General features: G+C 38.8%; 1 protein-coding gene across 2 annotated transcripts in view; it reads right to left on the bottom strand.

The window, feature by feature from the left end:
- The window catches only part of DOCK4 (dedicator of cytokinesis 4), a 482,101-nt gene that overhangs the window by 382,595 nt on the left and 73,592 nt on the right, over positions 1-25,914 (bottom strand). The window lies entirely within an intron of this gene.

Here is a 25,914-nt window from a genome sequence, read left to right as displayed (position 1 = left end):
CTTCCTCCCCACAGCAGGATTGAACAAGCGAACCTAAAGAGATCACCTCCACCGCTTTGTTGCAGGGCGGAAATTAGATACTGAAGAGATCTCCAAACAGAAGCCAAATAAACAGAGGGAAGCACTTTGGAAGGGACAGGCCAACAGATTAAGATCACTGTAGTTAATACCAACTGCATTGAAAAGGACCTATAGATCTTGAAAAGTATAAGCAGGAATAAGGATCTATCTAAAACTGAGCAGATCCCACACTGCTCACAACAGCTCCAGAGAAAGTCCGGGATATATATTTTTTTTACTATTATTATTTTTTTTTTAATTAAAAAAAAAAATTTTTTTTCCTCTTCTTTCCTTTTTCTTCAAGTCCTCTATTACACCTTTAACTTTCATTTTCATAACCCACTATTAACTTGCAAAAAAAAAAAAAAACCTATTTTTGAAGCAAACTACATACATATATCTTATACCTTTTGTGTTTTCTTTTTTTTAATGTTTTTTTCCTGTTCTACATTTTTTTACTGTTTCTTTTTTTACTGTTTTACTGTTTTTTTTTCTTTTTACACTGTTTCCTTTTTTCTTTTTTTTTTTTTAGATTGTAAGTTTTATAAGAGTCTAACCTCTACTCTAGATTTTTAATCTTTGTTTTACATATTAGATATCAACTTTGTACGTTTAAGAACCCAATCTTTAGGACCCATTTTTACTCAGGAGTGTGATCACTGGCCTGATCACTCTCTCCCCCTATTGATGCTCTTTCTTCTCCCTCAGGGAACCTCTATCTCCCACCCTCCTCCTTCTCTTCTCAACCCAATTCTGTGAATCTCTGAGGGTGTTCTGGGTACCGGAGAACACTTCAGGAACAGGATACTGCCCAGATCTCTCTCTCCCCTCATAATTCCTCCCTTTCTACTCATGCTCACCTCTGTTACCTTCCTCCCCCCTCACTATGTATCTCTGTGAATCACTCTGAGGGTTCCAAACTGTGGAAAGCACAGAGGGAAGTGCTTACTGGCTAGATTGCTCTCTCCACATTTGAATTCCCCTCTTCCCCTCCTGGTCACCTCAACCCACCCCCCCCACCTCATCTCTCCATGTAACTCAGTGAACCTTTCTGGGTATCCCTCACTGAGGAGAATCGTTTCACCATTAACCTAAAAGTTTTATTATTGAGGCTGTATGGAAGGAGAAGTCTTGAGGCTACTGCAAGAATAAGACTGAAAGCCAGGGGAAACATTAATTAATAAGAGACCATCCAATAGCCTCCATAAATTCACTGAAACCAAGCTCCACCCAAGAGACAATAAGTTCCAGAGCAAGACATACCACGCAAATTCTCCAGCAACGCAGGAACATAGACCTGAGCATCAATATACAGGCTGCCCAGAGGCACACCAAATCCATAGACATCTCAAAAATTAATACTGGTCACTCCATTACACTCCAGAGAGCAGAAATCCAGCTCCACCCACCAGAACACCAACACAAGCTCCCCCAACCAGGAAGCCTTGACAAGCCACCTGTCCAACCCCAACCGCAGTGAGGAACCTCCACAACAAAGAGGAACTTCATACTACCAGAATACAGAAGGGCCACGCCTAACACAGCAATCTAAACAAGATGAAAAGACAGAGAAATACTCAGCAAGTAAAGGAAAATGAGAAATGCCCACAAAGCCAAACAAAAGAGGAGGAGATAGGGAATCTATCTGAAAAAGAATTTAGAATAAGGATAATAAAAATGATCCAAAATCTTGAAAGCAAAATGGAGTTACAGATAAATAGCCTGGAGACAAAGATTGAGAAGATGCAAGAAATGTTTATCAAGGACTTAGAAGAAATAAAAAGGAATCAATATAGAATGAATAATGAAATAAAGGAGATAAAAGACACTCTGGAGGGAACCAACAGTAGAATAACGGAGGCAGAAGATAGGATAAGTGAGGTAGAAGATAGAATGGTGGAAATAAACGAAGCAGAGAGGAAAAAAGAAAAAAGAATCAAAAGAAATGAGGAAAACCTCCGGGACCTCTGGGACAATATGAAACGCCCCAACATTCGAATCATAGGAGTCCCAGAAGAAGAAGATAAAAGGAAAGGCCATGAAAAAATACTCGAGGAGATAATAGTTGAGAATTTCCCTAAACTGAGGACAGAAATAGCCACAGAAGTCCAAGAAACCCAGAGAGTTCCAAACAGGATAAACCCAAGGCGAAACACCCCAAGACACATATTAATCAAATTAACAAAGATCAAACACAAAGAACAAATATTAAAAGCAGCAAGGGAAAAACAACAAATAACACACAAGGGGATCCCCATAAGGATAACAGCTGATCTTTCAATAGAAACCCTTCAGGCTAGAAGGGAATGGCAGGACATACTTAAAGTAATGAAAGAGAATAATCTACAACCCAGATTACTGTACCCAGCAAGGGTCTCATTCAGATATGAAGGAGAATTCAAAAGCTTTACAGACAAGCAAGAGCTGAGGGAATTCAGCACCACTAAACCAGCTCTCCAGCAAATGCTAAAGGATCTTCTCTAAACAGGAAACACAGAAAGGATGTTTCAACACGAACTCAAAACAACAAAGTAAATGGCAACGGGATCATACTTATCATTAATTACCTTAAATGTAAATGGGTTGAATGCCCCAACCAAAAGACAAAGGGTTGCTGAATGGATACAAAAACAAGACCCCTATATATGCTGTCTACAAGAGACCCACCTCAAAACTAGAGACACACGCAGGCTGAAAGTGAAAGGATGGAAAAACATATTCCATGCAAACGGAGACCAAAAGAAAGCAGGAGTCGCAATACTCATTTCAGATAAAATAGACTTTAAAATAAAGGATGTGAAAAGGGACAAAGAAGGACACTACATAAAGATCAAAGGATCAATTCAAGAAGAAGACGTAACAATCATAAATATATATGCACCCAACATAGGAGCACCACAATATATAAGGCAAATACTAACAAGTATGAAAGGGGAAATTAACAATAACACAATAATAGTGGGAGACTTTAATACTCCACTCACGCATATGGACAGATCAACTAAACAGAAAATTAACAAGGAAACACAAACTTTAAATGATACAATAGACAAATTAGATTTAATTGATATTTACAGGAGTTTCCACCCCAAAACAATCAATTTTACCTTTTTCTCAAGTGCACATGGAACTTTCTCCAGGATAGATCACATCCTGGGCCATAAATCTAGCCTTGGTAAATTCAAAAAAATTGAAATCATCCCAGCCATCTTCTCTGACCACAATGCAGTAAGATTAGACCTCAATTACAGGAAAAAAACTATTAAAAGTTCCAACATATGGAGGCTAAACAACACGCTTCTGAATAACCAACAAATCACAGAAGAAATCAAAAAAGAAATCAAATTATGCATAGAAACAAATGAAAATGAAAACACAACAACCCAAAACCTATGGGACACTGTAAAAGCAATACTAAGGGGAAGGTTCATAGCAATACAGGCGTACCTCAAGAAACAAGAAAAAAATCAAATAAATCAACTAACTCTACACCTAAAGCAACTAGAGAAGGAAGAAATGAAAAACCCCAGGGTCAGTAGAAGGAAAGAAATCTTAAAAATTAGGGCAGAAATAAATGCAAAAGAAACAAAAGAGACCATAGCAAAAATCAACAAAACTAAAAGCTGGTTTTTCGAGAAGATAAACAAAATTGACAAGCCATTAGCCAGACTCATCAAGAAACAAAGGGAGAAGAATCAGATCAACAAAATTAGAAATGAAAATGGAGATATCACAACAGACTCCACAGAAATACAAAGGATCATAAGAGACTACTACCAACAGCTATATGCCAATAAAATGGACAACTTGGAAGAAATGGACAAATTCTTAGAAAAGTATAACTTTCCAAACCTGAACCATGAAGAAATAGAAGATCTTAACAGACCCATCACAAGCACAGAAATCGAAACTGTAATCAGAAATCTTCCAGCAAACAAAAGCCCAGGACCAGACGGCTTCACAGCGGAATTCTACCAAAAATTTAGAGAAGAGCTAACATCTATCCTACTCAAACTCTTCCAGAAAATTGCAGAAGATGGTAAACTTCCAAACTCATTCTATGAGGCCACCATCACCCTAATTCCAAAACCGGACAAAGATGTCACAAAAAAGGAAAACTACAGGCCAATATCACTGATGAACATAGATGCAAAAATCCTTAATAAAATTCTAGCAAACAGAATCCAACATCATATTAAAAAGATCATACATCATGACCAAGTGGGCTTTATCCCAGGAATGCAAGGTTTTTTTAACATCCGCAAATCAATCAATGTAATACACCACATTAACAAATTGAAAGAAAAAAACCATATGGTTATCTCAATAGATGCAGAAAAAGCCTTTGACAAAATTCAGCATCCATTTATGATTAAAACCCTCCAGAAAGCAGGAATAGAAGGAACATATCTCAACATAATAAAAGCTATATATGACAAACCCACAGCAAACATTATCCTCAATGGTGAAAAATTGAAACCATTTCCCCTAAAGTCAGGAACAAGGCAAGGATGCCCACTTTCACCACTACTATTCAACATAGTTTTGGAAGTTTTGGCCACAGCAATCAGAGCTGAAAAAGAAATAAAAGGAATACAGATAGGAAAAGAAGAAGTAAAACTCTCACTGTTTGCAGATGACATGATCCTCTACATAGAAAACCCTAAAGATTCTACTAGAAAATTACTAGAGTTGATCAATGAATATAGTAAAGTTGCAGGATATAAAATTAACACACAGAAATCCCTTGCATTCCTATACTCCAATAATGAGAAAACAGAAAGAGAAATTAAGGAAACAATACCATTCACCATTGCAACAAAAAGAATAAAATACTTAGGAATATATCTACCTAAAGAAACAAAAGACTTATATATAGAAAACTATAAAACACTGATGAAAGAAATCAAAGAGGACACAAACAGATGGAGAAATATACCGTGTTCATGGATTGGAAGAATTAATATAGTGAAAATGAGTATTCTACCCAAAGCAATCTACAGATTCAATGCAATCCCTATCAAGCTACCAATGGTATTTTTCACAGAACTAGAACAAATCATCTCACAATTTGTATGGAAATATAAGAAACCTCGAATAGCCAAAGCAATCTTGAGGAAGAAGAATGGAACTGGAGGAATCAACCTGCCTGACTTCAGACTCTACTACAAAGCCACAGTCATCAAGACAGTATGGTACTGGCACAAAGATAGAAATATAGATCAATGGAACAAAATAGAAAGCCCAGAGATAAACCCACGCACTTATGGACACCTTATCTTCGACAAAGGAGGCAAGAATATACAATGGAGAAAAGACAACCTCTTTAACAAGTGGTGCTGGGAAAACTGGTCAACCACTTGTAAAAGAATGAAACTAGAACACTTCCTAACACCGTACACAAAAATAAACTCAAAATGGATTAAAGATCTAAACGTAAGACCAGAAACAATAAAACTCCTAGAGGAAAACATAGGCAAAACACTCTCCGACATAAATCACAGCAGGATCCTCCATGACCCACCTCCCAGAATATTGGAAATAAAAGCAAAAATAAACAAATGGGACCTAATTAAAATTAAAAGCTTTTGCACAACAAAGGAAACTATAAACAAGGTGAAAAGACAGCCTTCAGAATGGGAGAAAATAATAGCAAATGAAGCAACAGACAAACAATTAATCTCAAAAATATACAAGCAACTTCTGCAGCTGAATTCCCGAAAAATAAATGACCCAATCAAAAAATGGGCCAAAGAACTAAACAGACATTTCTCCAAAGAAGACATACAGATGGCTAACAAACACATGAAAAGATGCTCAACATCACTCATTATTAGAGAAATGCAAATCAAAACCACAATGAGGTATCATTTCACACCAGTCAGAATGGCTGCTATCCAAAAGTCTACAAGCAATAAATGCTGGAGAGGGTGTGGAGAAAAGGGAACCCTCTTACACTGTTGGTGGGAATGCAAACTAGTACAGCCACTATGGAGAACAGTGTGGAGATTCCTTAAAAAACTGGGAATAGAACTGCCATATGACCCAGCAATCCCACTGCTGGGCATATACACCGAGGAAACCAGAATTGAAAGAGACGCGTGTACCCCAATGTTCATCGCAGCACTGTTTACAATAGCCAGGACATGGAAGCAACCTAGATGTCCATCAGCAGATGAATGGATAAGGAAGCTGTGGTACATATACACAATGGAATATTACTCAGCCATTAAAAAAAATACATTTGAACCGGTTCTACTGAGATGGATGAAACTGGAGCCCATTATACAGAGTGAAGTAAGCCAGAAAGAAAAACAACAATACAGTATACTAATGCATATATATGGAATCTGAAAGATGGTAACGATAACCCTATATGCGGGACAGAATGAGAGACACAGATGCATGGAACAATTTTATGGACTCTGAGGGAGAAGGTGAGGGTGGGTCGTTCTGGGAGAATGGCATTGAGACATGTGTATTGTCATATGTGAAACAGAGCACCATTCCATGTTCGATGCATGTGACAAGGGCTCGGGGCCGGGGCAGTGGGATGATCCAGAGGGATGGGAGGGGGAGGGAGGTGGGTGGGGGGTTCGGGAAGGGGAACACATGTAAACCCATGGCTGATTCTTGTCAATGTATGGCAAAAACTATTACAATATTGTAAAGTAATTATCCCCCAAGTAAAATAAATAAATTTATTAAAAAAAAAAAAAAAAAAAATAAACTCAATCTGAGTCTTCACCTTCTAGTGTTTAGCCCAAATGTATTTACTGAAATGACAGATATGTTTGCATTTATTTTTGATATTTTATTGAATTCTTTTTGTGTGTTTCTGTGCTATGTATTTTATCTTCCACTTCATTATAAAGACTAGGTTTTTGCCTGCTTTTATCTATTTTAGTATTTTTGAAGTTGAATTCAATTTTTATTTTACTGGTGGCTATCTTTAAGTTCTCAAATACATCTGAACCCTTTATTCCGCTGATGATGAAATCAAGAGCAAGATCTCTTGCCATTCTCTCACAGGCAGGGATAAGAAATTCACCATCATCATCAACAGAGTGGCCTGAAGGGATGGGCTTTGTAAAAAGTACCACAAACAAACTTTTGGCCAAAAGGCAAAATAAAGGTCTAGTTACTAAACTTAGTTTCCATTAATCGTTTCCATAATTCAAGCATCTGGAGTTTTAGCTATCAAGATAGGAAACCTCTTATCCCTACATAGAAAAGGAAATAAATTTCCAAATTACTCCACCAACCATATCAACTATTTAAGAAACTGTCCACCATTTACCCAAAAAATATTCATGGTAAACTGTACATTCTTAATCAAGCATGGCCTTGAACTATCTTCTTACTATGTCCTTCTGTTAGAACTCAAGTCGCTCAAACTAATTTTCATTCTTGCCTAAATCAGCTGTAACAGGAAGGAAGTGAAGTGACAGTCGCTCATTCGTGTCTGACTCTTTGCGACTACATGGATTATACAGTCCATGGAATTCTCCAGGCCAGAATACTGGAGTGGGTAGCCGTTCCCGTCTCCAGGGGATCTTCCCAACCGAGGGATAGAACCCAGGTCTCCCGCATTGCAGGTGGATTCTTTACTAGCTAAGCCACCAGGATAGCCCAAGAATACTGGAGTGGGTAGCCTATCCCTTCTCCAGTGGATCTTCCCAAGCCAGGAATCGAACCAGGGTCTCCTGCATTGCAGGCGGATTCTTTACCATCTGAGCCACAAGGGAAGCCCAATAGGGAAGAAAAGCCTGCTTCAAAAACTAAAGAATATATTCTAAATTCTGATGGAAGGACTCATATTTATATAGAAGGAATTTGTCTAGAAGTAACAGAAGGGGTGTCCACAGTTAAGTGGCATCCCTACTACTCTGTCCTGTACTAATTACAATCAGGAATTTATCATAAGAATAGGATATTCATTTTTCTGATCATGGAGAAAACATTCTAGATGATATCATAAAGCAACATTCCCTGTAATTTATTTTTAGGTGTAACAATCAGATAAGTGAGAAGTGGTTAACCTGGACACATTTTGTCATTTTCATTTAAATAAGAAATGAATTAGCTACTGTAGTCCACCTGTGACCTTTCAGTCACATTAAAGGACACTCCACCAGAGTGATCCTTCTTTTAGCCAAGGTCCAAACCCCAGCTCTATTTCTCTTTTCTCCAGTTTAACAGAGGGAAGATCATAGTTTGAAAACAGAACAATAAAAGAAGGACGGTCTAGCCACTTGCTGGCCACATGACTTGGGAAACCTCATTTCTCATTTTAAAAATGAGAATAATATTACCAACTACTTCATAAAATCATTTTAAGGCTAAAATAAAATAATGTATCATCAACCACCTAGCATGGTGCCTGAGCCCTAATAGGTATTCATTAAATATTGTTTCTCAAAAAAATAAACACTTGGTCAATTTCCTTGTTTATACTGTGAAGAACAAATCCACATTTACTAAGGTAATACATTCATAGATACAGTGCATGTATAATTTACATTCTTTTTTTTTTTAATCACTTCCCTAAATATAACCTTGATGTACTCCTTTCCTGATTTGGAACCAGTCTGTTGTTCCATGTCTAGTTCTAACTGTTGCTTCTTGACCTGCATACTGATTTCTCAGGAGGCAGGTCAGGTGGTCTGGTGTTGCCACCTCCTGAAGAATTTTCTACAGTCTGTTGTGATCCACACAGTCAAAGGCTTTGGCGTAGTCAATAAAGCAGAAGTAGATGTTTTTCTGGAACTCCCGTGCTTTTCCTATGATCCAACAGATGTTGGCAATTTGATCTCTGGTTCCTCTGCATCTCTTAAATCCAGCTTGAACATCTGTAAGTTCACGGTTCACGTACTGTCGAAGACTAGCTTGGAGAATTTTGAGCGTTACTTTGCTAGTGTGTGAGATGAGTGCAATTGTGTGGTAGTTTGACCACTCTTTGGCATTGCCTTTCTTGGGGATTGGAATGAAAACTAACCTTTCCCAGTTCTGTGGCCACTGCTGAGTTTTCCAAATTTGCTGGCATATTGAGTGCAGCACTTTCACAGCATCATCTTTTAGGATTTGAAATAGCTCAACTGGAATTCCATCACCTCCAGTAGCTTTGTTCATAGTGATGCTTCCTAAGGCCCACTTGATTTCACATTCCAGGATGTCTGGCTCTAGGTAAGAGATCATACCATCGTGGTTATCTGGGTCATGAAGATCTTTTTTGTATAGTTCTTCCGTGTATTCTTGCCACCTCTTCTTAATATCTTCTGTTTCTGTTAGGCCCATAACATTTCTGTCCTTTATTGCACCCATCTTTGCATGAAATGTTCCCTTGGTATCTCTAATTTTCTTGAAGAGATCTCTAGTCCTTCCCATTCTATTGTTTTCCTCTATTTCTTTGCATTGATCACTGAGGAAGGCTTTCTTAACTCTCTTTGCTATTCTTTGGAACTCTGCATTCAAATGGGTATATCTTTCTTTTTCTCCTTTGCCTTTCACTTCTCTTCTTTTCACAGCTATATATAAGGTCTCCTCAGACAACCATTTTGCCTTCTTGCATTTCTTTTTCTTGGGGATGGTCTTGATCCCTGCCTCCTGTACAATGTCATGAACCTCTGTCCATAGTTCTTCAGGCACTCTGTCACATCTAATCCCTTAAATCTATTTCTCACTTCCACTCTATAATCATAAGGGATTTGATAGGTCATACCTGAATGACCTAGTGGTTTTCCCTACTTTCTTCAATTTAAGTATGAATTTGACAATAAGGAGTTCATCATCTGAGCCACAGACAGCTCCCAGTCTTGTTTTTGCTGACTGTGTAGAGCTTCTCCATCTTTGGCTGCAAAGAATATAATCAATCTGATTTCGGTGTTGACCATCTGGTGATGTCCATGTGTAGAGTTTCTCTCGTGTTGTTGGAAGAGGGTGTTTGCTATGACCAGTGTGTTTTCTTGGCAAAACTCTGTTAGCCTTTGACCTACTTCATTTTGTACTCCAAGGCCAAATATGCCTGTTACTCCAGGTATCTCTTGACTTCCAACTTTTGCATTCCAGTCCCCTATAATGAAAAGTACATCTTTTTTGGGGTGTTAGTTCTAGAAGGTCTTGTAGGTCTTCATAGAATTGTTCAACTTCAGCTTCTTCACCATTACTGGTTGGGGCATAGACCTGGATTACTGTGATACTGAATAGTTTGCCTTGGAAATGAAGAGATCATTCTGTCGTTTTTGAGATTGCATCCAAGTACTGCATTTCGGACTCCTGTTTACTATTATGGCTACTCCATTTCTTCTAAGGGATTCTTGCCCACAGTAGTAGATATAATGGTCATCTGAGTTAAATTCACTCATTCCAGTCCATTTTAGTTCACTGATTCCTAAAATGTCGATATTCACTCTTGCCATCTCCTGTTTGACCACTTCCAATTTGCCTTGATTCATGGACCTAACTTTCCAGGTTCCTATGCAATTTTGCTCTTTACAGTATCAGGCTTTATTTCCATCACCAGTTACATCCACAACTGGGTATTGTCTTTGCTTTGGCTCTGTCTCTTCATTCTTTCTGGAGTTATTTCTCCACTGATCTCCAGTAGCATATTGGGCACCTACTGACCTGGGCAGTTCATCTTTCAGTGGCTTGTCTTTTTGCCTTTTCATGCTGCTCATGGGGTTCTCAAGGCAAGAATACTGAAGTGGTTTGTCACTCTTCTCCAGTGGACCACATTTTGTCATAACTCTCCACCATGACCTGTCTGTCTTGGATGGCCCTACAAGGCATGGCTCCTAGTTTCATTGAGTTAGACAAGGATGTGGTCCATGTGACCAATTTGGTTAGTTTTCTGTGATTGTGGTTTTCATTCTGTCTGCCCTCTGATGGATGAGGACTCGATGGATAAGAACCAACTCAATGGACATGAATTTGAATAAACTCTGGAAGTTGGTGATAGACAGGGAAGCCTAGTGTGCTGCAGTCCATGGGGTCGCAAAGAGTTGGACACAACTGAGCAACTGAATTGAACTGAAATACAATCTGCTGAATCTTTTAAAAGATAGGCTCCACTTCAACTTATTAGTGTACTAATAAGTGACAAGAAATGAACAGACATAGATGAAACATTCATATCAAAAATGAGTTTCACTTCCCAAGTATAAAAACTAAGGAAATTTCCTAAGTGAGCATAGCCCTAAAGCACTGAGTTAAACCAGGTCTCCCTGTAAAAATAATTAACCTGAAAGCCCACAGCTCCACCAAGTTTGGAACTAAAAACAAGTCTGAATTATACATTTTAAAGGTTATATGCCTGATGAAGAGATGCGTGAGTTCACTCTCAGGTAATTGTAATATCTAGTATCTTCTACAATATCTTTATGATCTAAATTACAGTGTGTGGGGAAAATCATATGCTTTAGAAACAATGCCTCCCTGCCTCCCCCCACAACAGGATGACCCAAAGCCTTTTCTATCATGTCATTTAGAGCAATTATCCTGCCTCTCAAAAATCCAAACCAGCTATTTAAAAAATACTAAGGTTAGTTGGATTCTTTCTTTCTGAAATGCGAGGTGATCTTGTGTGTGTGGTTGCTTCCACTGACCTCTAGACAAAACTTAAGAGCACTTCTTAGTGGAGCTGGCTCCTAATGAAGGCAGCGAGTGTACCTGCCACTTCAGTTACAAAACATGGTGCAAAAAATTGTATTTGAAAAAGCAATTGATGCCAAGAAAGAAGTATAGGTTAATGATGAGCGCACTAGAGACAGACTGTCTAGGTTCAAATTTCAGCTTCCGAAGACACGTGCCTGTGACCTTTGTCAAGTTAACTAATTTCTCTATGCCTCAGTTTCCCTCATCTGAAACTAAGTATTATAAGAATACCTAGCCATGGATTTGCTGTAAAGTTTAAATGAAATAGGTAATCCCCACTCATCAAGCATGGCATCACACTCAATATGTTATCAATAAACAGAAGGCTCATCATACTATTCTGATTATAAAGAATTATCAATGAATTTTTGTCTCTTCTGGAAAACTAGAGCTACTGAAAATATTAGCTATTTCTAATCACCATAAAAACTAGTCCAAAAGGCACTAAAATCCTCAAAGACACAGAATCTCTGGGCATCTACCATAATCCAGAAAAACAGCCTATTATCCTGATAAATCCTCCCAACAGGCCAGTGAATTAGGTAGTATCATCTCCAAATTAAAGATGAAGCTAAAACTCAGACAAATAATCACAGCTAAAATGGAGGAAGAGTTGTGAGTTAAACACCATCTCCTTCACTCCCAAATCTATATCCACACATGAGATCAGGTTGTTCCCCTTGGTGTCTGATACTAGCATACCTCACTAAATGTTTGCCAATGAAAACACTGAAGAACGGCAACAAAATAAACCAATATTGCATAATCAATAAGTATGTGCACATGTGTCTTTGTTAAGAAAGCCTAAACTATGGCTCATTTATTTAAAGCAACATTCAATTAGACAAATAGCACCATAAACACATAATTTAGATAGTCTTTTAATATGTCTCAGCAAGGGAAGAATCCAGTACCATCCTTCTCCAATCTTACAAGATTCAGAATCCTGTACCCAGATGTCTTCTCAGTGTTACATTACTACCACCTTGAAAACTGAGCGCTCTCATACATTGCTAGTGAAAATTTAAAATGGTTGAGTCACTGTGGAAAGCAGTTTGACAGTTTCTTATAAAACTAAATATGCATTTACAATATTACCTAGCAACTGCACTCTTGAGCATTTATCCCAGAGAAATAAAATTTGTATGCACACAAAAACTTATATATGAACACTCATTGCACCTTTATTCATTATAGCCCCTAACTAGAAACAACCCAAATGTTCTTCAAGGGATGAACGCTTAAACAAACTCAGATACAACCATACTACAGATCAGTACTGTTCAATAAATAGGGATGAACTTACTGATACACACAACAATTTGTGTGGACCTTGAGGCATTATTCTTAGTTTAAAAAAAAGCCAATCTCAGAAAGTCATATACAGTATAATTCTAATTAGATGCCATCTTCAAAATGACTAAATTATAGAGATGGAGAACAGAAAAGTAGTTACCAGAGGCCAAGAACAGTGGAGTGATGGGTGAATGTATAAAGGAATAGCTTAGGGAAGGTCCTTTACAGTGATAAACAGTTCATATCATGATTATGGAGGTGGTGACATGAATCTATGCATAGGATTAAACTGCACAGAAATACACACATACATACAGACTAGAGCATGTACAGACTGAACAAGGCATGTGCCAATGTCAATGTTCTCGTGTCGATACTGTATTACAGCTATAAAAAGATGTCATCATTGAGGGAGATGGGTGAGGGGAACACAGGCCTCTTCATGTACCAGTAACTTTCAATGAGTCTATAATTATAATTAATTCCAGAGTAAAAGTAAAAGAAAACAAAATACCAAGCAGTTGTTTAGCTTATCCTTATATAGAACCTTCTAAACTGCCTGAGCAACATTCGTCCCTTTATGAGGCTGTGGTTGTCCCAAAATTCTCAATACTAGCAGCAGCCTGGAGACTAGAACCCATGTCAACTAACTCACCATCCAATTCTCCATCACAGCTTTTATAAGGGAAGACCATGAAAACACAAACGTATTAACATAGCCATAATAGTAATACTGTTAATTGCTCAGTTGTGTCTGACTCTTTGCAACCCTATGGACTGTAGCCCTCCAGGTTCCTCTGTCCATGGAATTCTCCAGGCAAGAATAATGGAGTGGGTAGCCATTCCCTTCTCCAGGGGATCTTTCCAACCCAAAGATCGAACCCAGGTCTCCTGAATTGCAGGAAGATTCTTTACTGTATGAGCCACCAGGGAAGCCCAACATAGTCAGAGGCTCTGGCTTTCAGTAATGCCACTCCCTCAGTGTCCAATCCTTGGGAATCTTTACCCAAATGAACAAGGCCATGAATACATCTAGACTTGGAAGCAATTGACTCTGCCTGAAAAGGTCAGGAGAAGCTTCTTCCAAGAAGGGAAATTGGAGCTGAGTTTGAAGGTTAAGAAGAACGTCACCTGGCAGAACTGGAAAGAAAGAGCATTCCAGGAAGCAACAGGCCTGGGACAGCACCCCAAATTTAGAGGGCTGCAAGGAAGAGGGAAGAGGGTGTGACAAAGGTGCAACGTAGCCATGGGAAAGAAGAGGCACAAGGTCTTAAAAGCCCACAGTGCCGTGTTATAAGCAGAAAGTTTTCACGTTCAAGGTTACATAGCCACCATAAACCACTGAGGACAGGAGGTCTCTTAACACTTCTCTTTTATTTTGTTTAAGATACCTACATGATACTTCTTTTCCTCATATGTGTATCTTCCGCTAGTTAATATAAACAAGATATCATTGTTATAACAATTCTCCCAATAATTATGATAATGTGATGCTTTGTCAGTTTGTCTTCTGACTAAGTAAAGCAAGTAGATTCTTTTGGGGAAGTAACATTAAGCCAAGGAGGAAAGATATCAAAATCACCACCACAAATTATACACAAAAGCTAATCTCATTAACATATTTCATGCATATTTATTTTTATCCAATCTTACCTTTTCTCAAACCTTGTTTATTCTCTCAAAATAAATATAAGCTATATTTTAAGTTAGTAAACTGCAAAAAAATAAAATGTTCAGGGGGTGAGTAAAAATACAGAGGAATCTTGCCACAAGGAACCAATAATTCTTGATTTAAATTTAACAGCTTTGTTCACTGTGGCAGTAAAGTATTAATGGCATTGCAAAGTTGAATTCACATGGGCAGTAATTCACAATCTCTGGAACAGAGTCTTTATTTTATGTCAAGTCATTACATCAGTAAAAGTTACCAAAAATAAACCCATTTGACTTTCAGTATTTTAGACAATAAATAGAGTCCTTTCTCCCAATGTCAAGTTAGCTTTGAAATATGCAGGCTTATTAACAGTGAAAATCTCCATGACATCAAAGAAATGGTACACCCTATCTCATAAATATATCTCATAACTAACAAATATGATTCTGTTTCTTATAGTTTGTGACGTGTCTTCTGTTCTTTGAATTAACCTAAAACCCCAAGTATGAAATACATGCTTTGTGCTGAATGAGGTCAGCTCTCTGTTCAGCACTTTAGATTGTTTTCAAATGTGCTTTGGCCCAGAATTGATCAATCACTCTGCAATGACCATAGCATAGCGTACACAAAGTCGTGGGATCCCCCATCTACCTGGGGAGGGCAGGAGGAGGCAAGCAATTCTAGGGGAATACAGGGATGCCACTTAAAGGTCAAACATCAGGGTAGGTCATTCATCTACAAGAAGTACTTAACGCACCCACCCCCAGCTTATAAGAAAGGAAGAAAACAGCTACCTTCACATCTAATAATCCAAGGACTTAATTAGGAATAAGTCTTATTCCTTTTGTGCTTCCCTGGTGGCTCAAACAGTAAAGAATCTGCCTGCAATGCAGGAGACTCACGTTCAATCCCTGGGTCAGGAAGATTCCCTGGAGAAGGGAATGGCTACCCACTCCAGTATTCCTGCCTGGAGAAGGCCATGGACAGAGGATCCTGGCAAGCTCCAGTCCATGGGGTCGCATAGTCGGACTCATCTGAACAACTAACAGCTGGCGTCTTATGTCTTTTCATGTTCTCAGTCCCTACAATGCTGCTCGATATGTTTTTGTACTAAATGAGTGACTGACTGAATGGATGCATTGGTGCAAAGCAAAAAACAGTTAAAAGATGGTACAACACATTATTAATTCACTTATTTTTTTGTTATAAACATTTATCAGATGCTTGTTATGAGCCAAGTAGCATGCCAGCTAATAAGAAAGAGATAATAGGAGATAGCAGATAGATGACAGCAGGGAAAAAATAGGACCAAAGAGAGAAGAAAGGGAAAAGGATTAAGGATGGTCCTAACAAATGTCATGATTTCAAACTGATACACTGGTTCTGGGACAGAAGGAGATACTTTTAAAATTCTGTCCCTGAAAAGAAGCTGATGTCCTATGGGGAGAATAGGCAATGTCTAGAGTCCTAAGACTAACTCACATACAATAGGCCTTCATCATCACCGTGAGGCCGAAAGCTTTAAAAATCTCATTTCAGAAGTATTTATTAATCCTGCACGAGAGCTCAGATGAAAGGGATGTGGGGAGGTGGGCTGGCAGTTTCTCAGACCATTAGGAAATTAATGGACTCTCCTGGTGTTTGGTTTAGGACTCTCACTTAGATAGGATCCCTTAACCCCATGTAAATTGGCCCCCTACTTCAGAGCCAGGGGTCATTTTCTCTGTGGTCAGTTTGTCTTAACCACAGGGATTCTTAAAGAGGCTTAAGCCACACAATTTCAAAGGCAAGGTTTTGCTTCAAATTAGGTTCAACACAGTCAAAGAACAGATTACCATCCCAAAAGGATTTTGAGCTATCATGAAAAGAATGGAACTTAACCAGGAAAAACCTGGGGGGAAAACAGGACATTTGGTCATCCCAGCCTGGTGGCAGCTCCCACAAAGGATGCAACGTTAAAAATAGAATCAACAAACATTCACGTGGAGATGGTATCTAGAAACAGGACAAAGACTGATGGCATCCCTCCCCTAAAAGGACCTTGAAGGAGGAAGCTACAGACCACAGGCATGCATGCACACAGCAAGACATTTGGAGAAATGCTTCAGAGGGAAAAAAAAAAAAAGCCCTTGGTTTTGCTATTTCACCTACATTCAATAGCCTCTCAGAGTAGGAGGAAGCATGGGACAAAGAAAGGTTATTAAAGGATAAATAGACTATTCTCTGGTCTCAGGGACATTTACTCCTGGTTTATACTGCTCTTTGGGCACTTGGCCCCACAGTTTGCAGACCCATTCTCCTTGCAGGGTTCATTAAGCACAGAGGCCCTTACAAACCTGTCCTTATTCTCTATCAGAAATTCCGAATTTCACTCCCAAGTTTCAACTGACAATGGATGGAAGTGAAATGGATGAATTCAGACATTTAGTATTCAGTATTCAGGTACCCTAGAATTTAGAATCCCAAATTCCAGAATCACCACATATCCTTAAATCTCAAAAGAATCATCGACATCTCTAACACTGATATACCCGAGACTTAATCTTTCTGTTAAATGTTAGGTAGTAGAATAGGAAAAAGGAGTCCAGAATGGTGGTGGCTAAAAAACAAGGAAGGGAAAAGCCTTTGAAACTAGAACAAAGGAAGGTCCAAGGACCAGAGTGAGGACCTCAGGTAGAACAAACAGCACTCAGGGCTCCTCTTTTTATGTTTTTTTCTCCTCTCCCTGGGCCTGCCCTATGTAAACTGGGCTAGCCAGGAGTGCTGTTTGTTCTACCTGAGGTCCTCACTCTGGTCCTCGGACCTTCCTTTGTTCTATTTTCACGGGCTTTTCCCTTACTTGTCTTTCAGTCACCGCCATTCTGGACTCCTTTTTCCTCTTCTAACTACCTAACAATTCCAACCTAATTCCCATAATACAGACATAGGTCATATCTCTTTCTATGAAGTGTTGCAGGAGGGTGAGGATGATACAGCCCTGTGTGTACCTGTGGGAGCCATTGAGCCTCCAACACGCAGGAGCATGTCTAGAAAGAAACCAGAATAGAAGCCAAGACTGATGGAGGCAGAACATCATCTCATCATTCCATGAATGTTTCTGTCATGAGTCTTCTCAAACTTCCTCAAATAAATAAGCCATGCTTTCTTGTTTAATCTTTTAATCAGGCCTTGATCTTACATCTCTTTGCCTGAATGAAAAAAGGATACACTCTAAAAAGGCTGCCTGAATGTACACTTCTAAAGGACAAAGACCGCTTTTTTTGGAAAAGCACGATATACAAGCAGGTGTTTATTACTCTGAATCGGTGGTTCTTGAACTGTGAACTGTGTTTCATTTATGGTTCCTAAAATGGCTCATGAAATTGACTTTTTGAATGGAATAAAATACAAGGGAATGAAACAGAACGGAAAGGAAAATATTAGAATGTATCACATAATGTCAGGCTATTATTTAGTGAAACTTTTACTATAGTGCTGACCCAAGATTTGGTGTTTAAAATAAAAAACCACTACTTTTGATGATGTCAAACTGGTATTTTGAAAAATATAATGCACTATTCATAGCATTCACATTACTCTGAATTTCTCACTCCATTACAATGCTTCAGAATCATTTCAGCTATAATTAGACAAAATCTCAAAACCTTCACAGTTTAGTCTCCAGATAAAGAAAACTAATAAAATGGGTTGGGCCTTTACAACAACATTCCTCATCCCTGAGGCATGGACCAGCAAATGGAAGAAGGTATAAATCCACCATCCAAACCATCAAGATCCTGTATCTCTTAAAGCTCTCTGTTCCAAAGACATGGCATCCTGACCCCATGAACTATGGGACAGAACCAATGAACCACAGAAGGGTTTTTACTAATATTTTTAAATGACTTAAAAAATTATAATAGATAAAATATCTAAGCCCAGAAAAATAAAGTAAGTGTACTCTAAAATAAGTATATCAAGTATGTTTCAAAAATCTCCATGTGTAGTATGTTTTTAGTAAGAAAAATGCCTGATGTATGATTCAATCAGGCATCTCAGAATATCAGTAATATGTCAAGATAAAAAAACATTTACTTCCATGATTTTCTTAATCAGTATTTATCCTCGATTGCTGCAAAACTTATTTCATCCTTAGAACGTACATACAAAAATAAACTTTAAATAAAAATACAATATTTAATAAATTCCTTTCTGTATAATTCACTCTTTCTACATCTTTAATCAACTTTGCTTTAACAAAGGCATAATTATTCTAATTGGGGCTCTTTAAATTGATCCTTTTATTGCTAAATTAAAAGTCAGTATATTTTTCAAGTAAGTATGATTCAAGCTTATTGATAAAGGTCATTTCAGGTGGACTGAACTTTAAGTCATTTAAAAATCGCTAAAACCATGCAAGTAAAATTCTTATTATTATCTATTTAAGCTTTTCCTTTCTCTCCTTCTTTATGCTTTTGTCAGAACTAGGGCATTAAGATATTCCTATCTATCTATCCATACATTTCTCCATCTAGCAATTAATCGTCTTTCTTTCTTTATACTTCCCTGACATAGTATCACATATATAGCAGATACTTGAGAAAAAAAATTTCTGAATTGAAAAACTGTAAAAGACATTAAATTTATTATAACACTAATTACAGCCTAACTTATTTATTAATTTTATCCCTTAAAGTAAGTTCTTTCTACCCTTACAACCTATCTTCTTTAATCAATAGGAAGCTATCAATCCAAGCATCGAGTATTATATCCTCTCATTTGACAGCCTGCTGCCTTGATTAAGCTGCATGAAGACTATTATGCAATGAATTCAAGAGCATAGAGAAAAGAAATTCAACCATCAGAAATATTACAAACAAAAAAACCTTCTTCTAACTCTCTTTTCCAAATGTTACATAAAATTCCAATCATTCCTCTCATCAAAAATTAAATCACTCCAGATTACTCCCAATACATAATAATGAAAAACTGAATTTTGTTGTTCTCCCAGGAATATCTGAAAGACCAGTTGAAAAGACCAATGGGTACAGAAAATAATGTAAAATTCAACTATCCCTATCAATTTCCTTCCACATTCATCTTAATTACAGGCTATCTGCCCCCAAATAATCATCTAAATCTACAGTCAAAAGGAGAAAACCAAGTGTTAGACAGCAGCCAAAAGTAGTCATATTTTTCTCTTGTGTCATACACTATTGCCACAGGTATAAAGCAGAATTATTCTGACCAATTTCCAAAGATGTCACTGTAAATTAAACATACTCACAAAAGTTTTTATCTCATTGTGGTTTCAAATAGATACTTTGCAAAATTTCAAAGTTCTGAAGAAACTGAGAACAGAATAAATGAAACCTGTTTTACATCTAAGTGTTTTCATACTTTAAAAAAAAAAAGCATAGAAACTATGAAGAATAGCAACACAGAAAAAGCTATTATCGGCTTGTAAATTTTTCTCTGTGGTTTATTTCATGTCTCCAATCCCAGGTTGGCTTATAAATCACTCAGCCTAAAATCATGGCATAATTTCCACTCCCAGAGACAAGTACAATGCACTCAGGGAACACAAAATAATTTTTATTAGTTTAATCCAGACACTTATGAAAAGATAAGCCTGCTATAAAATGCCATAATTCATTCACTTATTCACATATGCATGTAACATCAGCTATGTGTCAAGCCCTCTGCTGGAGGATGATGTGGGGGAGGAGATGTGCCTCCACCCCTCCAAGTTTATAATCAGGTGGTAGACAAAAGACCAGATATAAATAACCAGAGGTCAAGGTCAAGTGCTGTAAACAGCACTACAATGAAATAAACAAGATTCTCTAGGAGGCAAGAAGGGGCCAATTATTCCCAGTTTATGTGATCAGGCAGAGTTTTTTGCAGGAGATCACATTTAGATTGGGTTTTGAAGGATGAAGAGGATTTTGAAAAGCAGAGATGGATAAATAATTTGAAAAATGAGAAGAGAATGCTGACACTCCTCAGAGGTCTAGTACATATGCTAACACCAGGCTATGAGCTTTTATGTATGGTATCTCATAATCCTATTTCAATGGGGAAGGACAACAGGATTCAGCTACAGGATCTCAGAAGAAGCAAAAAGGCAGGCAAGGTGAGATGAATACAAGTAAAGAATATCTCCAGTGTTAATAAGCCAAAAAGTCTGAACTTCATCAGAAAGAAAAATGGAATTCAGTACTTCAGTTCCCTCATCTGTACAATGGGCCTAACAGCTATATCTGCTTTGTTGGAGCAGCCCTGAAGAGAGACCCCGTGTCCAGGGTAAGAAAACCCAGGTAAGACGGTAAGCAAATGAGAGAGGGGATCAGGGGGCAGATAGGCTGAAACTACAGTCATGGACAACTAGCCAATCTGATCACACAGACCACAGCCCTGTCTAACTCAATGGAACTAAGCCATGCCATGTGGGGCCACCCAAGACGGATGGGTCATGGTGGAGAGGTCTGACAGAATGTGGTCCACTGGAAAAGGGAATGGCAAACCACTTCAGTATTCTTGCCTTCAGAACCCCATGAACAGTATGAAAAGGTAAAAAGATAGGACACTGAAAGATGAACTCCCCAGGTCAGTAGGTGCCCAATATGCTACTGGAGATCAGTGGAGAAATAACTCCAGAAGGAATGAAGGGACAGAGCCAAAGGAAAAACAACACCCAGTTGTGAATGGGACTGGTGACAGATGCAAGATTCGATGCTGTAAAGACCAATATTGCATAGGAACCTGGAATGTTAGGTCCATGAATCAGAGCAAATTGGAAGTCGTCTAACAGGAGATGGCAAGAGTGAACATCGACATTCTAGGAATCAGTGAACTAAGATGGACTGGAATGGGTGAATTTAACTCAGGTGACCATTATATCTACTACTGTGGGCAAGAATCCCTTAGAAGAAATGGAGTAGCCATCATAGTCAACAAAAGCGTCCAAAATGCAGTACTTGGATGCAATCTCAAAAACGACAGAATGATCTCTGTTCATTTCCAAGGCAAACCATTCAATATCATGGTAATTCAAGTCTATGCCCCAACCAGTAACACCAAAGAAGCTGAAGTTGAAAAGTTCCATGAAGACCTACAAGACCTTCTAGAACTAACACCCAAAAAAGATGTCCTTTTCATTATAGGGGACTGGAATGCAAAAGTAGGAAGTCAAGAAACACCTGGAGTAACAGGCAAATTTGGCCTTGGAGTACAGAATGAAGCAGGTCAAAGGCTAACAGAGTTTAGCCAAGAGAACACACTGGTCATAGCAAACACCCTCTTCCAACAACACAAGAGAAGATTCTGCACATGGACATCACCAGATGGTTGACACCGAAATCAGACTGATTATATTCTTTGCAGCCAAAGATGGAGAAGCTCTATACAGTCAGCAAAAACAAGACTGGGAGCTGACTGTGGCTCAGATCATGAACTCCTTATTGCCAAATTCAGACTGAAATTGAAGAAAGTGGAGAAAACCACTAGACCATTCAAATATGACCTAAATCAAATCCCTTATGACTATACAGTGGAAGTGAGAAATAGATTTAAGGGACTAGATCTGATAGACAGAGTGCCTGATGAACTACGTACGGGTGGAGGTTCGTGACATTGTACAGGAGACAGGAATCAAGACCATCCCCAAGAAAAAAATGCAAAAAAGCAAAATGGCTGTCTGAGGAGGCCTTACAAATACCTGAGAAAAGAAGAGAAGCAAAAACCAAAGGAGAAAAGGAAAGATATACCCATTTGAATGCAGAGTTCCAAAGAATAGCAAGGAGAGATAAGAAAGCCTTCCTCAGCGATCAATGCAAAGATATAGAGGAAAACAATAGAATGGGAAAGACTAGAGATATCTTCAAGAAAATTAGAGATATCAAGGGAACATTTCATGCAAAGATGGGCACAATAAAGGACAGAAATGGTATGGACCTAACAGAAACAGAAGATATTAAGAAGAGGTGGCAAGAATACACAAAAGAACTGCACAAAAAAGATCTTCACGACCCAGATAATCACAATGGTGTGATCCCTCACCTAGAGCCAGACATCCTGGAATGTGAAGTCAAGTTGGCCTCAGGAAGCATCACCACAAACAAAGCTAGTGGAGGTGATGGAATTCCAGTAGAGCTATTTCAAATCCTGAAAGATGAGGCTGTGAAAGTGCTGCACTTGATATGCCAGCAAATCTGGAAAACTCAGCAGTGGCCACAGGACTGCAAAAGGTCAGTTTTTATTCCAATCCCAAAGAAAGGCAATGCCAAAGAATGCTCAAACTATCACACAATTGTACTCATTTCACACAATAGTAAAGTAACGCTCAAAATTCTCCAAGCCAGGCTTCAACAATATGTGAACCATGAACTTCCAGATGTTCAAGCTGATTTTAGAAAAGGCAGATGAACCAGAGATCAAATTGCCAACATCCACTGGATCATCGAAAAAGCAAGAGAGTACCAGAAAAACATCTATTTCTGCTTTATTGACTACGCCAAAACCTTTGACTGTGTGGATCACAATAAACTGTGGAAAATTCTGAAAGAGATGGGAATACCAGACCACCTGACTTGCCTCAAGAAACCTGTATGTAGGTCAGGAAGCAACAGTTAGAACTGGACATGGAACAACAGACTGGTTCCAAATAGGAAAAGGAGTACGTCAAGGCTGTACATTGTCACCCTGCTTATTTAACTTATATGCTGAATACATCATGAGAAACGCTGGGCTGGAAGAAGCACAAGCTGGAATCAAGATTGCCAGGAGAAATATCAATAACCTCAGATATGCAGATGACACCACCCTTATGGCAAAAAGTGAAGAAAAACTAAAGAGCCTCTTGATGAAAGTGAAAGAGGAGAGTGAAAAAGTTGGCTTAAAGCTCAACATTCAGAAAACTAAGATCATGGCATCTGGTCCCATCACTTCATGGCAGATAGATGGTGAAATAGTGGAAACAGTGGCTGACTTTTTATTTCTGGGCTCCAAAATCACTGCAGATGGTGACTGCAGCCATGAAATTAAAAGACACTTACTCCTTGGAAGAAAAGTTATGACCAACCTAGAGAGCATATTAAAAAGCAGAGGCATTACTTTGCCAACAAAGATCCGTCTAGTCAAGGCTATGGTTTTTCCACTGGTCATGTATGGATGTGAGAGTTGGACGATGAAGAAAGCTGAGCGCCGAAGAATTGATGCTTTTGAACTGTGGTGTTGGAGAAGACTCTTGAGAGTCCCTTGGACTGCAAGGAGATCCAACCAGTTCATCCTAAAGGATACCAGTCCTGGGTGTTCACTGGAAGGACTGATGTTGAAGCTGAAACTCCAATACTTTGGCCACCTGATGCAAAGAGCTGATTCACTGGAAAAAGACTCTGATCCTGGGAAAGATTGAGGGCAGGACAAGAAGGGGATGACAGAGGATGAGATGGCTGGATGGCAACACCGACTCGATGGACGTGGGTTTCGGTGGATTCAGGGAGTTGGTGATGGACAGGGAGGCCTGGCGTGCTGCAGTTCATGAGGTCCCAAAGAGTCGGACATGACTGAGCGACTGAACTGAACTTCAGTTCCCTCATCTGTATAATGAGCCTAACAGCTATACCTGCCTTGTAGGCTTTTCATATGATTAGTGCATGGGATAACATACATAAAATCTTTTGCATACTGTTTGGCACACAATCAACACTCAGTTCAGTGTTAGCCACCAGCATCATCTACCCCTAGACTAAATAATTCCCTTCCTACCATCATCCTCCAAATGACATGGTTTCTAAGACACTTGCCACTTCTTGGGCTACTCCAAACGGTCAACATCCTCCTAAGATATGGTTTATCCAAAAAGGAACCAACATACTCTCAGTGGTTTGGCTGGAATATGATACAGAAGGACAATTATTGCCCATACTCTCGACAATGAATAGAGTAAACAGATTATTGTCCCTTTGATAGAGCTAATGTAGAATGACCAGTAGAGAATCTGCAGATGAAATGTTACAATTTAAACATTCAGGTAACACACGTAGAGATCAAGGATGAATACTACAAGGGCAGAATACCATACAGGAAGAGGCCATGAGTGGTCACTGACTCCAAATAGCTTAGAGAAACTCATTACTTGTCCAGATTCTGAGAGAAGCTGCTCGAGGCATTCCTGGCCATAACCAGCTCTACCACAACTGCCTGCCCTACAAGAAGCTGGCAGCAGCAGCAGCTCCTGTAACCAACTGATACACATTCAAAACCAGGGCCTCAGGGATTCAGAAAACAACCGCAAATGGAAATGGAGTCTAGTTACCTCTAACTAACAAAGAAGCTACCTCTTGCATGTAAAGTAGGAAGCATGAAAATAAACCCCAAAAGGGGTGATTCCTTTAAATAAAACCATTATGAGACCCCAAAGCAAGGCAGTCTGTCACAAGAAAAAAGAGGTTCTACTTCCAGTGATCTCAATAATCCCAACAGAAGTGACCATTAATCCCAATAATACTAATAGCAGTAACCATTAATCCCAATAGCAAGCACTCCCATTTCTTTATGCAGCATTGTCATCAAAAGTATCATTTTTGAAATATTATGGAAAACCTGTGGATAAGACACAGCTTAGGAAAAAGACAGAGCTAAGTCTAACCTTAGAATATGGGAGAATGCAATTCATTTTATCTAACCTAAAATGAGAGGGAAAGGGAAAAGTATCAAATTAAATTCAGCAGCAGGCTGATAATTCTGTAGCCTGGTGTGACAAAATAGTACGTGCTTTACAGGTTAACAGTGATAATTAAAAATTTTCAGGGTGGGGGGTATATGTGGAATCAAAGCCATACAATTAAGAGAACCAATGAAGATACGCTGAAAGGGTAGTAAAGTCATTGATGAGGAGGAACAAAGAGATAGTCGAGTCAGGCAACTTGAAGAGAGAAGAGACACTGCTGAGAGAGCAACTGATGGTTAGACCATGCAGCTCACCACTGAATAGAGAGATGATGTTAGTTGCGGGAAAAGTAAAGGAATCAAGGGACTGTGAGAGTTTTCAACAAGGCTCCAACCAAACTTAAAAGTTTCTCCCAAGGAACAGTTTACAGAGCAAGGAAAATTTTTAGAGTATCTCTAGATTTTAGTTACTATCCCATTCAACCTCCTCGTGGTTAAGTAGAGATAGACAAGGCCCAAGTGACCTGCCTAAGGCTGCCAAGTTAAGGTACTACCTGAGCAGAGATTGGACACCCAGCTCCCAACTCCCTATTCACTGC

The sequence above is a fragment of the Giraffa tippelskirchi genome, chromosome 10 (assembly GCF_054371585.1).
Source record: "Giraffa tippelskirchi isolate mGirTip1 chromosome 10, T2T-mGirTip1v1.2.pri, whole genome shotgun sequence".
Taxonomy (NCBI): Eukaryota; Metazoa; Chordata; class Mammalia; order Artiodactyla; family Giraffidae; genus Giraffa; species Giraffa tippelskirchi.
Note: the sequence above shows the minus strand (reverse complement) of the source record. Positions and strands in the feature narration are given on the sequence as shown.